This window comes from Drosophila takahashii, unplaced genomic scaffold (genome assembly GCF_030179915.1).
Source record: "Drosophila takahashii strain IR98-3 E-12201 unplaced genomic scaffold, DtakHiC1v2 scaffold_17, whole genome shotgun sequence".
Classification (NCBI taxonomy): domain Eukaryota; kingdom Metazoa; phylum Arthropoda; class Insecta; order Diptera; family Drosophilidae; genus Drosophila; species Drosophila takahashii.
Genome location: NW_027221670.1, coordinates 30,001 through 47,378, shown reverse-complemented (window position 1 = coordinate 47,378; position 17,378 = coordinate 30,001). Strand labels below are relative to the sequence as shown.

The window sequence follows — 17,378 nt, the reverse complement described above, 5'->3', positions numbered from 1 at the left end:
AGGCTCCCTCTCCGGAATCGAACCCTGATTCCCCGTTACCCGTTGCAACCATGGTAGTCCTAGATACTACCATCAAAAGTTGATAGGGCAGACATTTGAAAGATCTGTCGTCGGTACAAACCATACGATCTGCATGTTATCTAGAGTTCAACCAATATAACGATCTTGCGATCGCTTGTTTTAGCCTAATAAAAGCACATGTCCCATAAGGTTCATGTTTTAATTGCATGTATTAGCTCTAGAATTACCACAGTTATCCAAGTAACTGTTAACGATCTAAGGAACCATAACTGATATAATGAGCCTTTTGCGGTTTCACTTTTAATTCGTGTGTACTTAGACATGCATGGCTTAATCTTTGAGACAAGCATATAACTACTGGCAGGATCAACCAGAATAATGTTTTCGTTCATATTTCATTCATATTTTTTGAATAGAAATTAGTAATATAAATATAATAGATTTTATTTCCATTTTATATGTTCGGTTTTTTCTAAATATTGATTTTAATTCAATATTTTTTTTTTGCTTTGTGAAATAATTCTATTTTAATTCGAATACGGCCATTTTTATATGGCATTCGTATACGTTCTTTAATTTTTACTTGTTTCGCCACTAATATAACAAGTTTATAATTGATGTTAAAGAAAAAGTACAACTTTTTTATAACACAATTTTCAATATATATTGTTCTTTCTATAAGTTTTTATTATATTATATATACATATTTCATTTCATTCTAAATATCATTTTTGTTCAACATACATAATTATTGTATCCACACATGTACAATTTTTGTTTAACCAATATAAATATTGAGTTAAATCATATGCAATTTGGTGATAAATTTAAAATTTATCTTTTCCATATAACTCTCTGGTAATATATGATATAAAACCGAGCGCATATGAAATTATTTTGATCACTAATATTGCAATTATATTTTATTATAATGCTTTTTGTAAACACATTGTACCGGCAAGCGATACTCTGTGCCCAAACGACAGGGGATATAATAATTTAATATAAATTATCATATATACCTGCCACCAAAGATTAACGATAAAAGTCGGAAACAATTTTTATTCTATATATAATAGAAACTTGACCTCTGTTTCACCTTATTATCATGGGTTTATAATATTAACCGCGTAGCCAAGTCTTAATTTCATTTAAGAAACAAATTTATACGGATAATATTTTGATTTTAATATATGTTGTTCTATTGATAACAAAAGTATATATTATAATATTTTGTTCAATAGTAGATGGACTACTTACTGTACCATCCTTATTTTTTATTATTATTGATATACATTATATTGACAACAGCATATGATATTCATATGGTTTGTTCAATAATTAATTGGTGGACAACCACTGACCATCCTATAGTAGTTTTTGGCCACGACGTCTAAATATCGAAATTATTAATTCCGTTTGCCACCCATACGATAGATATTAACTATCTATAATAATAATGTGTACGCATAAAATATTATATGTATATATATATAGACCAACAGACAAGCACTTCACCCTATAGTAGTTTTTGGCCACGACGTCTATATATCGGGCATATTTAATTCTCTTTGCCACCCAACCAAAGATATTCACTTTTTTATATAAAGTATTATTTGATCATATTAATATAACCAATTATTTCTGCCATATTCATATAATTTCTTTATGAATTATTTTTTGGTCATATCCATATAATCTATATGCCGTATCCATATAATGAATACGGCATATCCATACAACTAGCCATATTTGTATGTCAATGTATATTTTATTATACATTTTTTTCTTTATACATATAATATGGTATTTCCATATCGCTATAATTGAATTATATGTATAAGATATCATTTATATATAGCATTGCCAAAATAATATGATAAACATAAATTTTGAACAATACGGCCGGTCGGCGAGCACTGCCTCCCTATATATGTTTTTGGCCACGACGTCTAAATATTGGGTATTTTTCGTACTGCGGCCCCGGTGTATGTAAATTGGGCATATTTCGTACTGATGCCAACATATCTATATGACTCATTATTTTCTTCCATATCAATATAACTTCTTTTATTTCCATATTCAAGTAATTTCTTTCTTTGCCATATCAATATAAAATATTTTTTGGTCATATTTATATAATCTATATGCAGTATCCATATAATGAATACGGGAAATCCATACAACTAGCCTTATTTGTATGTCAATGTATATTTTATTATACATATTTTTACTTAATACATATAATATCGTATTTCCATATCGCTATAATAGAATTATATGTATATGATATCATTTATATATAGCATTGCGAAAATAATATGATACAGATAAATTTTGAACAATACGGCCTGTCGGCGAGCACTGCCTCCCTATATATGTTTTTGGCCACGACGTCTAAATATTGGGTATTTTTCGTACTGCGGCCCCGGTGTATGTAAATTGGGCATATTTCGTACTGATGCCAACATATCTATATGACTCATTATTTTCTTCCATATCAATATAACTTCTTTTATTTCCATATTCAAGTAATTTCTTTATTTGCCATATCAATATAAAATATTTTTGGTCATATTTATATAATCTATATGCCGTATCCATATAATGAATACGGCATATCCATACAACTAGCCATATTTGTATGTCAATGTATATTTTATTATACATTTTTTTTCTTATACATATAATATGGTATTTCCATATCGCTATAATTGAATTATATGTATAAGATATCATTTATATATAGCATTGCCAAAATAATATGATAAACATAAATTTTGAACAATACGGCCGGTCGGCGAGCACTGCCTCCCTATATATGTTTTTGGCCACGACGTCTAAATATTGGGTATTTTTCGTACTGCGGCCCCGGTGTATGTAAATTGGGCATATTTCGTACTGATGCCAACATATCTATATGACTCATTATTTTCTTCCATATCAATATAACTTCTTTTATTTCCATATTCAAGTAATTTCTTTATTTGCCATATCAATATAAAATATTTTTTGGTCATATTTATATAATCTATATGCCGTATCCATATAATGAATACGGCATATCCATACAACTAGCCATATTTGTATGTCAATGTATATTTTATTATACATTTTTTTTCTTTATACATATAATATGGTATTTCCATATCGCTATAATTGAATTATATGTATAAGATATCATTTATATATAGCATTGCCAAAATAATATGATAAACATAAATTTTGAACAATACGGCCGGTCGGCGAGCACTGCCTCCCTATATATGTTTTTGGCCACGACGTCTAAATATTGGGTATTTTTCGTACTGCGGCCCCGGTGTATGTAAATTGGGCATATTTCGTACTGATGCCAACATATCTATATGACTCATTATTTTCTTCCATATCAATATAACTTCTTTTTGTTCCATATTCAAGTAATTTCTTTATTTGCCATATCTATATAAAATATTTTTTGGTCATTTTTATATAATCTTTATGCCGAATCCATATAATGAATACGGCATATCCATACAACTAGCCATATTTGTATGTCAATGTATATTTTATTATACATTTTTTTTCTTTATACATATAATATGGTATTTCCATATCGCTATAATTGAATTATATGTATAAGATATCATTTATATATAGCATTGCCAAAATAATATGAAAAACATAAATTTTGAACAATACGGCCGGTCGGCGAGCACTGCCTCCCTATATATGTTTTTGGCCACGACGTCTAAATATTTGGGTTATTTATCGTACTGCGGCTCCGGTGTATGTAAATTGGGCATATTTCGTACTGATGCCACCATATCCATATAACTTATTTTTTGTTCTATATCTATATAATTATCCATATCCACACTAAGAATTTAGTATTTATCCCATATCCATATAAATCATTATTTACCATATCAATATAAATAATATTTTTCCATATTCATACTAGAACTTATTATTTCTTTAATATTCATATAACTCAATATTTTTTCATATCCATACTAGAACTTATTCTTTTTCCCATATCCATACTAGAACTTATAAATTTTCCCATATTCATATAACTAATTTTTTTCATATCCATACTAGAACATTATATTTTTGCCATATCTCTACAACTCATTTTATTCCATATCCATACTAGAACTTATTATTTCTTAAATATCCATATAACTTAATATTTTTCCATATCCATACCAGAACTTTTTATTTTTCCCATATCCATAGAACTAATTTTTTCATATCCATACTAGAACCTAATTTTCTTCCTATATCCATATAACTTATTATTTACTATTACAATATAATTAATTTTTTCCATATCCATACTAGAGCTTATTATCTCTTCAATATCCATAAAACTCAATTTTTTTCATATCCATACTAGAACTGATTATTTTTCCCATATCCATACTAGAACTCAGTATTCTTCCCATATCCATACTACAACTTAGTATTTTTCCCATATGCATATAACTCATTATTTAGCATATCAATATAACTAATTTTTTTCCATATCCATACTAGAACTTATTATTTCTTTAATATCCATATAACCCAATATTTTTATATATCCATACTAGAACTTATAATTTTTCCCATATCCATACTAGAAATTATAAATTTTCCCATATTCATATAACTAATTTTTTTCATATCCATACTAGAACATTAAATTTTTTGCCATATCTATATAACTCATTTTATTCCATATCCATACTAGAACTTATTATTTCTTTAATATCAATATAACTCAATATTTTTTCATATCCATACTAGAACTTATCATTTTTCCCATATTCATATAACTCATTTTTCCATATCCATACTAGAACTCTGTATTCTTTTCCATATCCATATAACTCATTTTTTTTCATATCCATACTAGAAATTATTATTTTTCCCATATCCACATAACTCATTTTTTCATATCCATACTAGAACTTGTTATTTTTCCCATATCCATATAACTCATTTTTTTCATATCCATACTAGAACTTAATATTATTTTCATATCCATATAACTCATGTTTGGACTTGGAATATTTTTATACACGTCACTAATAGGATGACGATTCAATCATCTATTTTAAGAGGAACATTGACTTGCATATGTCTCTTACTTGCATGTTCGGACTTAGAATATTTTTATACACGTCACTAATAGGATGACGATTCAGTTGGCTACCTTAAGAGGTACATATACTTGCATATGTCTCTTACTTGTATGTTCGGACTTAGAATATTTTTATACACGTCACTAATAGGATGACGATTCAGTTGGCTACCTTAAGAGGTACATATACTTGCATATGTCTCTTATTTGCATGTTCGGACTTAGAATATTTTTATACGCGTCACTAATAGAGGATGACGATTCAGTTGGCTACCTTAAGAGGTACATATACTTGCATATGTCTCTTATTTGCATGTTCGGACTTAGAATATTTGTATACGCGTCACTAATAGGATGACGATTCAGTTGGCTACCTTAAGAGGTACATATACTTGCATATGTCTCTTACTTGTATGTTCGGACTTAGAATATTTGTATACACGTCACTAATAGGATGACGATTCAGTTGGCTACCTTAAGAAGTACATATACTTGCATATGTCTCTTATTTGCATGTTCGGACTTAGAATATTTTTATACGCGTCACTAATAGGATGACGATACATATGGCTACCATTGTTAAATATATTTAAATAAAATTTATTTAAATATAATTATTATTTTATATATATATATTTTATATATATATATATATTCTGACTTAAAAAAGCCAAACAAAATAAACACAATTAAATTTATGTTTATTATCGAATCATCAAGCAAAGGATAAGCTTCAGTGGATCGCAGTATGGCAGCTGCTCAACCACTTACAACACCTTGCCTGTTACAAAAGTCGTTTACAATTGATTCTAGGCTTTGTCATTGTATTAAATAATGCTTTTATATGTAACTAGCGCGGCATCAGGTGATCGAAGATCCTCCCAATTTACTATGTTACAAATTACATTGGCATCACATCCATTGTCGTTTATAAAGTAAATTATAAACTTTAAATGGTTTAGAAGCCATACAATGCAAATTGCCCCTTATTTATCATTGCAGTCCAGCACGGATACGACCTTAGAGGCGTTCAGGCATAATCCAACGGACGTAGCGTCATACCACTGTTCGCTCGAACAAGTATTGTGCCATTGGTCCGTACCTGCGGTTCCTCTCGTACTACGCAGGAATGCTGTCGCAACAACGTTTTGTCATTAGTAGGGTAAAACTAACCTGTCTCACGACGGTCTAAACCCAGCTCACGTTCCCTTGCATGGGTGAACAATCCAACGCTTGGTGAATTTTGCTTCACAATGATAGGAAGAGCCGACATCGAAGGATCAAAAAGCGACGTCGCTATGAACGCTTGGCCGCCACAAGCCAGTTATCCCTATGGTAACTTTTCTGACACCTCTTGTTAAAAACTCTTTAAACCAAAAGGATCGATAGGCCGAGCTTTTGCTGTCCCTGTGTGTACTGAACACCGAGATCAAGTCAGCATTTGCCCTTTTGCTCTATGTGTGGTTTCTGTCCGCACTGAGCTGGCCTTGGGACACCTCCGTTATTATTTGAGAGATGTACCGCCCCAGTCAAACTCCCTACCTGGCAATGTCCTTGAATTGGATCATACCTGAGTAATTGGAGTTATACCAAATTTTCAAATCAAAAATACATAAATGCACCGTTTTATTAAAGAATTTGTTTGCGATTATATAACAAACTCGTGATACTTTGATCAAGAAGCTTGCATCAAAACCCAATACCATAAGATATAATAAATATATCCGTATAATGGCTAGGAAATGATACACGTTCCATTTAATCAAGTAAGTAAGGAAACAATAAGAGTAGTGGTATTTCATTGACGATACCAAACCGAAGTCTAATATCTCCCACTTATTCTACACCTCTTATGTCTCCTTACACTGCCAGATTAGAGTCAAGCTCAAAAGGGTCTTCTTTCCCCGCTAATTATTCCAAGCCCGTTCCCTTGGCTGTGGTTTCGCTAGATAGTAGATAGGGACAGTAGGAATCTCGTTAATCCATTCATGCGCGTCACTAATTAGATGACGAGGCATTTGGCTACCTTAAGAGAGTCATAGTTACTCCCGCCGTTGACCCGCGCTTACTTGAATTTCTTCACTTTGACATTCAGAGCACTGGGCAGAAATCACATTGTGTCAACACCCGCTAGGGCCATCACAATGCTTTGTTTTAATTAGACAGTCGGATTCCCCAAGTCCGTGCCAGTTCTGAATTGATTGTTAATTGATAATCGTTATAATTAATAAGAACTAATTGGTTTGACCCAATTAGTATTCTTAAAAATTTTAGCAAGAAAGTTCCACAATTGGCTACGTAACTAACTATCCGGGGAACAAGTAACTAACATAAATGCTAGAAACTCTATTTACCCAGAACGAGCACATAAACCATGTTATTGTTTCCCAATCAAGCCCGACTATCTCAATCTTCAGAGCCAATCCTTATCCCGAAGTTACGGATCTAATTTGCCGACTTCCCTTACCTACATTATTCTATCGACTAGAGACTCTTCACCTTGGAGACCAGCTGCGGATATTGGTACGGCCTGTTGAGAAGTTTGCGTGTCCCCACCATAAATTTTCAAGGTCCGAGGAGAAAATATCGACACAACAGTATATGTCATGCTCTTCTAGCCCATCTACCATATCTCTCTGCGAAAGACTTCCATGGTAGTACGGCTATAAAACAGAAAAGAAAACTCTTCCGATATCTCTCGACGGCTTCTTTATGGTCGTTCCTGTTGCCAGGATGAGCACGAGGCCCATATTTAATAACAAACGGATACTCAACAGGTTACGGAATTGGAACCGTATTCCCTTTCGTTCAAAATTATTCAAGTATATTATATTAGCTTGATTTGTATATATTGCGTTTTTGGTTTTACTTGAAAATTTTCGGCTTTCGCCTTGAACTTAGGACCGACTAACTCGTGATCAACCACTGTTCACACGAAACCCTTCTCCACTTCAGTCCTCCAAGGTCTCATTCGATTATTTGCTACTACCACCAAGATCTGTACCAATGGCAGCTCCATGCAGGCTTACGCCAAACACTTCTACGCATACCATTGTACCTTCCTACTCACTAAAGTTTCAAAATTTATATCACAAGTAATATAAATCATCTACTTTAGCGGTAATGTATAGGTATACAACTTAAGCGCCATCCATTTTAAGGGCTAGTTGCTTCGGCAGGTGAGTTGTTACACACTCCTTAGCGGATTTCGACTTCCATGATCACCGTCCTGCTGTTTTAAGCAACCAACGCCTTTCATGGTATCTGCATGAGTTGTTAATTTGGGCACCGTAACATTACGTTTGGTTCATCCCACAGCGCCAGTTCTGCTTACCAAAAGTGGCCCACTGGGCACATTATATCATAACCTTAAACTTCATATCAAGAAAGTTAAGGTTCTTACCCATTTAAAGTTTGAGAATAGGTTAAGATCGTTTCGACCCTAAGGCCTCTAATCATTCGCTTTACCAGATAAGATTATTTTATATAATATTAAAATGCACCAGCTATCCTGAGGGAAACTTCGGAAGGAACCAGCTACTAGATGGTTCGATTGGTCTTTCGCCCCTATACTCAATTCTGACAATCGATTTGCACGTCAGAACTGTTTCGGTCTTCCATCAGGGTTTCCCCTGACTTCAACCTGATCAAGTATAGTTCACCATCTTTCGGGTCACAGCATATATGCTCAAGGTACGTTCCAGTTAGAGGCATAAATAATATAAATATCATTATACATAACTATATAGAACGCCCCGGGATTGTGTTAATTAGCTATAAATAGTTAAAAAACTAATCCCATTATTAGTCAAGTTAATTACGCTATTAGGTTTATATCCCAATAACTTGCACATATGTTAGACTCCTTGGTCCGTGTTTCAAGACGGGTCCCGAAGGTATCCTGAATCTTTCGCATTGTTAATCCTACAAGTGCATATAATAAACACAAAAATCAATGATAATCATGCCATTATATAATTCCGAAAAATTAACGCACTGTATTCATATAAATCTATCAGCACTTTATCAAATTAATAACATTTATTCTGTGTTAAAATGCAAGCAATTTAATTTGAATAAACTATAAGTTATATTTTATGATAAATTTGGTATGCTAATAGATTACAATGTCCTTATATGGAAAAAATGCACACTATTATCATAATATTGTTTAAATATTACAATTTTAATGATGAATTTTCCATAACGGATATTCAGGTTCATCGGGCTTAACCTCTAAGCAGTTTCACGTACTGTTTAACTCTCTATTCAGAGTTCTTTTCAACTTTCCCTCACGGTACTTGTTTACTATCGGTCTCATGGTTATATTTAGTTTTAGATGGAGTTTACCACCCACTTAGTGCTGCACTATCAAGCAACACGACTCTTTGGAAACATCATCTAGTAATCATTAACGTTATACGGGCCTGGCACCCTCTATGGGTAAATGGCCTCATTTAAGAAGGACTTAAATCGTTAATTTCTCATACTAGAATATTGACGCTCCATACACTGCATCTCACATTTGCCATATAGACAAAGTGACTTAGTGCTGAACTGATTTCTTTTCGCTCGCCGCTACTAAGAAAATCCTTGTTAGTTTCTTTTCCTCCCCTAATTAATATGCTTAAATTCAGGGGGTAGTCCCATATGAGTTGAGGTTGTATATAACTTTTATTTGCAATTAATTCTTTATATATAATGATAAAACATTTTATTAAATTCGTTTAAAGCTGACGTATATATATATTAATGGCATTTATTTGTAACGAATTAACGAAGAATAATAATATTGTCAACGTTTTTCATATTTCAAATCATTAATAAGAGACAATTCTAGATAATATTTTATGCTAGACATTTCTCAGTATTATTTGATTGAAAAAGAAAATATTCCTCTTCGTTTTTCTCAAAGTTTAATTACTATTGTGAGATAATGTTTTTCATATATTTGTTAATATTATGAATAAAATAATTAAAGTATTTTTATCCAATAATATACCATATGCTTATAAAATTTTATTATAAAATTTGTATAAACAACTTAATTAGCATAGTCTTACAACCCTCAACCATATGTAGTCCAAGCAGCACTATAAAATTAATTAAAGTACATAACAGCATGGACTGCGATATGCGTTCAAAATGTCGATGTTCATGTGTCCTGCAGTTCACACGATGACGCACAGTTTGCTGCGTTCTTCATCGACCCATGAGCCGAGTGATCCACCGCTTAGAGTTTTATAATATTGGTTTTAAATTTGGTCAAATATGTTTTTATTGAAAGAAATTAAAAATACACCATTTTACTGGCATATATCAATTCCTTCAATAAATGTATTTATATACCTAAAATAAATGCTGCGAAATGTCTTAGTTTTATATAAACAATATATATCAAAGTATTATTTGTAATGGCATTTGTTTGTTAATATATATTGATAATTTTATATAAAACATTAACCTGAAACCAGGTACAACATTGTATATTTTAGGTTGTTGCATTATCCAATGTATGATCATCATCAAATTAGTTGGCCAATACATCTCGCAACGCGTGTATATTATGGTCCATATACACACAAAAGTTTATAATAAATATATAAAATATATTTTATTATATTAATAATTCGATTTGCTTGTTCGAATTTTATGTTTGTTTCTATTTAATTTATTTGTAATAATATTATATTATTACAATATTTCGATTTGCTTGTTCGAAATTTATTTGATCTTTTACTTTTAAGATCATATTTTTGGTATAATTATTATTATAATTATTATGTATATATATATATATATTGGTAATTTGTATTAAATTTGTATTAACAAATTTTTTTATTAACGGTAAGGATATTATACAATAATGATCCTTCCGCAGGTTCACCTACGGAAACCTTGTTACGACTTTTACTTCCTCTAAATAATCAAGTTCGGTCAACTTTTGCGAAACAACCGTAACACACAAGGCGTCACAGTGATCACGTCCGGAGACCTCACTAAATAATTCAATCGGTAGTAGCGACGGGCGGTGTGTACAAAGGGCAGGGACGTAATCAATGCGAGTTAATGACTCACACTTACTGGGAATTCCAAGTTCATGTGAACAGTTTCAGTTCACAATCCCAAGCATGAAAGTGGTTCAGCGGTTTACCCGGACCTCTCGGTCTAGGAAATACACGTTGATACTTTCATTGTAGCGCGCGTGCAGCCCAGGACATCTAAGGGCATCACAGACCTGTTATTGCTCAATCTCATTATTGCTAGACGCAATTTGTCCATTTAAGAAGCTAGTGTCCTTATAATGGGACAAACCAACAGGTACGGCTCCACTTATATAAACACATTCAAACACAATAAACATTTTACTGCCACCATGAATGAAGGCTATATAAGCTTCAACACCATAATCCTGAAGATATCTATTTAATATATTTGAGTCTCGTTCGTTATCGGAATTAACCAGACAAATCACTCCACGAACTAAGAACGGCCATGCACCACCACCCATAGATTCGAGAAAGAGCTATCAATCTGTCTTACACACTTATGTTCGGACCTGGTAAGTTTTCCCGTGTTGAGTCAAATTAAGCCGCAGGCTCCACTCCTGGTGGTGCCCTTCCGTCAATTCCTTTAAGTTTCAGCTTTGCAACCATACTTCCCCCGGAGCCCAAAAGCTTTGGTTTCCCGGGAAGCGACTGAGAGAGCCATAAAAGTAGCTACACCCAATTGCTAGCTGGCATCGTTTATGGTTAGAACTAGGGCGGTATCTGATCGCCTTCGAACCTCTAACTTTCGTTCTTGATTAATGAAAACATCTTTGGCAAATGCTTTCGCTTAAGTTAGTCTTACGACGGTCCAAGAATTTCACCTCTCGCGTCGTAATACTAATGCCCCCAAACTGCTTCTATTAATCATTACCTCTTGATCTGAAAACCAATGAAAGCAGAACAGAGGTCTTATTTCATTATCCCATGCACAGAATATTCAGGCATTTGAAGCCTGCTTTAAGCACTCTAATTTGTTCAAAGTAATTGTACCGGCCCACAATAACACTCGTTTAAGAGCACTAATGCAGGTTTTTAAATAGGAGGAACATATGAAAAAATACAAGTATTTAAACACATATAAGAACTCCACCGGTAATACGCTTACATACATAAAGGTATAGTACTAACCACAATTGTAAGTTGTACTACCCGTATGAAGCACAAGTTCAACTACGAACGTTTTAACCGCAACAACTTTAATATACGCTATTGGAGCTGGAATTACCGCGGCTGCTGGCACCAGACTTGCCCTCCAATTGGTCCTTGTTAAAGGATTTAAAGTGTACTCATTCCAATTACAGGGCCTCGGATATGAGTCCTGTATTGTTATTTTTCGTCACTACCTCCCCGAGCTGGGAGTGGGTAATTTACGCGCCTGCTGCCTTCCTTAGATGTGGTAGCCGTTTCTCAGGCTCCCTCTCCGGAATCGAACCCTGATTCCCCGTTACCCGTTGCAACCATGGTAGTCCTAGATACTACCATCAAAAGTTGATAGGGCAGACATTTGAAAGATCTGTCGTCGGTACAAGACCATACGATCTGCATGTTATCTAGAGTTCAACCAATATAACGATCTTGCGATCGCTTGGTTTTAGCCTAATAAAAGCACATGTCCCATAAGGTTCATGTTTTAATTGCATGTATTAGCTCTAGAATTACCACAGTTATCCAAGTAACTGTTAACGATCTAAGGAACCATAACTGATATAATGAGCCTTTTGCGGTTTCACTTTTAATTCGTGTGTACTTAGACATGCATGGCTTAATCTTTGAGACAAGCATATAACTACTGGCAGGATCAACCAGAATAATGTTTTCGTTCATATTTCATTCATATTTTTTGAATAGAAATTAGTAATATAAATATAATAGATTTTATTTCCATTTTATATGTTCGGTTTTTCTTAAATATTGATTTTAATTCAATATTTTTTTTTTGCTTTGTGAAATAATGCTATTTTAATTCGAATACGGCCATTTTTATATGGCATTCGTATACGTTCTTTAATTTTTACTTGTTTCGCCACTAATATAACAAGTTTATAATTGATGTTAAAGAAAAAGTACAACTTTTTTATAACACAATTTTCAATATATATTGTTCTTTCTATAAGTTTTTATTATATTATATATACATATTTCATTCTAAAATATCATTTTTGTTCAACATACATAATTATTGTATCCACACATGTACAATTTTTGTTTAACCAATATAAATATTGAGTTAAATCATTTGCATTTTGATGATAAATTTAAAATTTATCTTTTCCATATAACTCTCTGGTAATATATGATATAAAACCGAGCGCATATGAAATTATTTTGATCACTAATATTGCAATTATATTTTATTATAATGCTTTTTGTAAACACATTGTACCGGCAAGCGATACTCTGTGCCCAAACGACAGGGGATATAATAATTTAATATAAATTATCATATATACCTGCCACCAAAGATTAACGATAAAAGTCGGAAACAATTTGTTATTCTATATATAATAGAAACTTGACCTCTGTTTCACCTTATTATCATGGGTTTATAATATTAACCGCGTAGCCAAGTCTTAATTTCATTTAAGAAACAAATTTATACGGATAATATTTTGATTTTAATATATGTTGTTCTATTGATAACAAAAGTATATATTATAATATATTTTGTTCAATAGTAGATGGACTACTTACTGTACCATCCTTATTTTTTATTATTATTGATATACATTATATTGACAACAGCATATGATATTCATATGGTTTGTTCAATAATTAATTGGTGGACAACCACTGACCATCCTATAGTAGTTTTTGGCCACGACGTCTAAATATCGAAATTATTTAATTCCGTTTGCCACCCATACGATAGATATTAACTATCTATAATAATAATGTGTACGCATAAAATATTATATGTATATATATAGACCAACAGACAAGCACTTCACCCTATAGTAGTTTTTGGCCACGACGTCTATATATCGGGCATATTTAATTCTCTTTGCCACCCAACCAAAGATATTCACTTTTTTATATAAAGTATTATTTGATCATATTAATATAACCAATTATTTCTGCCATATTCATATAATTTCTTTATGAATTATTTTTTGGTCATATCCATATAATCTATATGCCGTATCCATATAATGAATACGGCATATCCATACAACTAGCCATATTTGTATGTCAATGTATATTTTATTATACATTTTTTTTCTTTATACATATAATATGGTATTTCCATATCGCTATAATTGAATTATATGTATAAGATATCATTTATATATAGCATTGCCAAAATAATATGATAAACATAAATTTTGAACAATACGGCCGGTCGGCGAGCACTGCCTCCCTATATATGTTTTTGGCCACGACGTCTAAATATTGGGTATTTTTCGTACTGCGGCCCCGGTGTATGTAAATTGGGCATATTTCGTACTGATGCCAACATATCTATATGACTCATTATTTTCTTCCATATCAATATAACTTCTTTTATTTCCATATTCAAGTAATTTCTTTATTTGCCATATCAATATAAAATATTTTTTGGTCATATTTATATAATCTATATGCCGTATCCATATAATGAATACGGCATATCCATACAACTAGCCATATTTGTATGTCAATGTATATTTTATTATACATTTTTTTTCTTTATACATATAATATGGTATTTCCATATCGCTATAATTGAATTATATGTATAAGATATCATTTATATATAGCATTGCCAAAATAATATGATAAACATAAATTTTGAACAATACGGCCGGTCGGCGAGCACTGCCTCCCTATATATGTTTTTGGCCACGACGTCTAAATATTGGGTATTTTTCGTACTGCGGCCCCGGTGTATGTAAATTGGGCATATTTCGTACTGATGCCAACATATCTATATGACTCATTATTTTCTTCCATATCAATATAACTTCTTTTATTTCCATATTCAAGTAATTTCTTTATTTGCCATATCAATATAAAATATTTTTTGGTCATATTTATATAATCTATATGCCGTATCCATATAATGAATACGGCATATCCATACAACTAGCCATATTTGTATGTCAATGTATATTTTATTATACATTTTTTTTCTTTATACATATAATATGGTATTTCCATATCGCTATAATTGAATTATATGTATAAGATATCATTTATATATAGCATTGCCAAAATAATATGATAAACATAAATTTTGAACAATACGGCCGGTCGGCGAGCACTGCCTCCCTATATATGTTTTTGGCCACGACGTCTAAATATTGGGTATTTTTCGTACTGCGGCCCCGGTGTATGTAAATTGGGCATATTTCGTACTGATGCCAACATATCTATATGACTCATTATTTTCTTCCATATCAATATAACTTCTTTTATTTCCATATTCAAGTAATTTCTTTATTTGCCATATCAATATAAAATATTTTTTGGTCATATTTATATAATCTATATGCCGTATCCATATAATGAATACGGCATATCCATACAACTAGCCATATTTGTATGTCAATGTATATTTTATTATACATTTTTTTTCTTTATACATATAATATGGTATTTCCACATCGCTATAATTGAATTATATGTATAAGATATCATTTATATATAGCATTGCCAAAATAATATGATAAACATAAATTTTGAACAATACGGCCGGTCGGCGAGCACTGCCTCCCTATATATGTTTTTGGCCACGACGTCTAAATATTGGGTATTTTTCGTACTGCGGCCCCGGTGTATGTAAATTGGGCATATTTCGTACTGATGCCAACATATCTATATGACTCATTATTTTCTTCCATATCAATATAACTTCTTTTATTTCCATATTCAAGTAATTTCTTTATTTGCCATATCAATATAAATATTTTTTGGTCATATTTATATAATCTATATGCCGTATCCATATAATGAATACGGCATATCCATACAACTAGCCATATTTGTATGTCAATGTATATTTTATTATACATTTTTTTTCTTTATACATATAATATGGTATTTCCATATCGCTATAATTGAATTATATGTATAAGATATCATTTATATATAGCATTGCCAAAATAATATGAAAAACATAAATTTTGAACAATACAACCGGTCGGCGAGCACTGCCTCCCTATATATGTTTTTGGCCACGACGTCTAAATATTGGGTATTTTTCGTACTGCGGCCCCGGTGTATGTAAATTGGGCATATTTCGTACTGATGCCAACATATCTATATGACTCATTATTTTCTTCCATATCAATATAACTTCTTTTATTTCCATATTCAAGTAATTTCTTTATTTGCCATATCAATATAAAATATTTTTTGGTCATATTTATATAATCTATATGCCGTATCCATATAATGAATACGGCATATCCATACAACTAGCCATATTTGTATGTCAATGTATATTTTATTATACATTTTTTTTCTTTATACATATAATATGGTATTTCCATATCGCTATAATTGAATTATATGTATAAGATATCATTTATATATAGCATTGCCAAAATAATATGATAAACATAATTTTGAACAATACGGCCGGTCGGCGAGCACTGCCTCCCTATATATGTTTTTGGCCACGACGTCTAAATATTGGTATTTTTCGTACTGCGGCCCCCGGTGTATGTAATTTGGGCATATTTCGTACTGATGCCAACATATCTATATACTCATTATTTTCTTCCATATCAATATACTTCTTTTATTTCCATATCTTAATTTCTTTATCCATATCATATAAATATTTTTTCAATTTATATAATATCCTATCCATATAATGAATACTATCCATACAACTAGAATTTTAATATATTTTACCATTTTTTTCATATACATATAATATTATTTCCATATCCTATATTGAATTTATATTATTATCTTTATATATCATATATATTATCATATTTTCATACTCAACTTTATTATTTTTCCATCTAAATATTGATTTATCGTACTTATTATTCATATTTCGTACTATCCATATCCATATAACTTATTTTTTGTCTATATCTATATAATTATCCTATACACTTTATATTTATCCCATATCTATAAATCATTATTTACCATATCAATATAAATAATATTTTTTCATATCATACTAGAACTTATTATTTCTTTAATATTCATATAACTCAATATTTTTTCATATCCATACTAGAACTTATTCTTTTTCC

The 17,378-nt window shown here is 31.5% G+C and overlaps 3 non-coding genes across 3 annotated transcripts; all 3 read right to left on the bottom strand.

Annotated features, from left to right (window-relative positions):
• Positions 1–5,838: 5,838 nt before the first annotated feature.
• On the bottom strand, positions 5,839–9,795 carry LOC138914262 (large subunit ribosomal RNA). The gene has a single exon (XR_011420122.1). It is a non-coding gene; the product is annotated as a large subunit ribosomal RNA (ribosomal RNA).
• A 398-nt stretch (positions 9,796–10,193) lies between these two features.
• Positions 10,194–10,372, bottom strand: LOC138914265 (5.8S ribosomal RNA). Its single transcript, XR_011420125.1, has one exon. It is a non-coding gene; the product is annotated as a 5.8S ribosomal RNA (ribosomal RNA).
• A 623-nt stretch (positions 10,373–10,995) lies between these two features.
• Positions 10,996–12,990, bottom strand: LOC138914267 (small subunit ribosomal RNA). The gene has a single exon (XR_011420127.1). It is a non-coding gene; the product is annotated as a small subunit ribosomal RNA (ribosomal RNA).
• Positions 12,991–17,378: the final 4,388 nt, after the last annotated feature.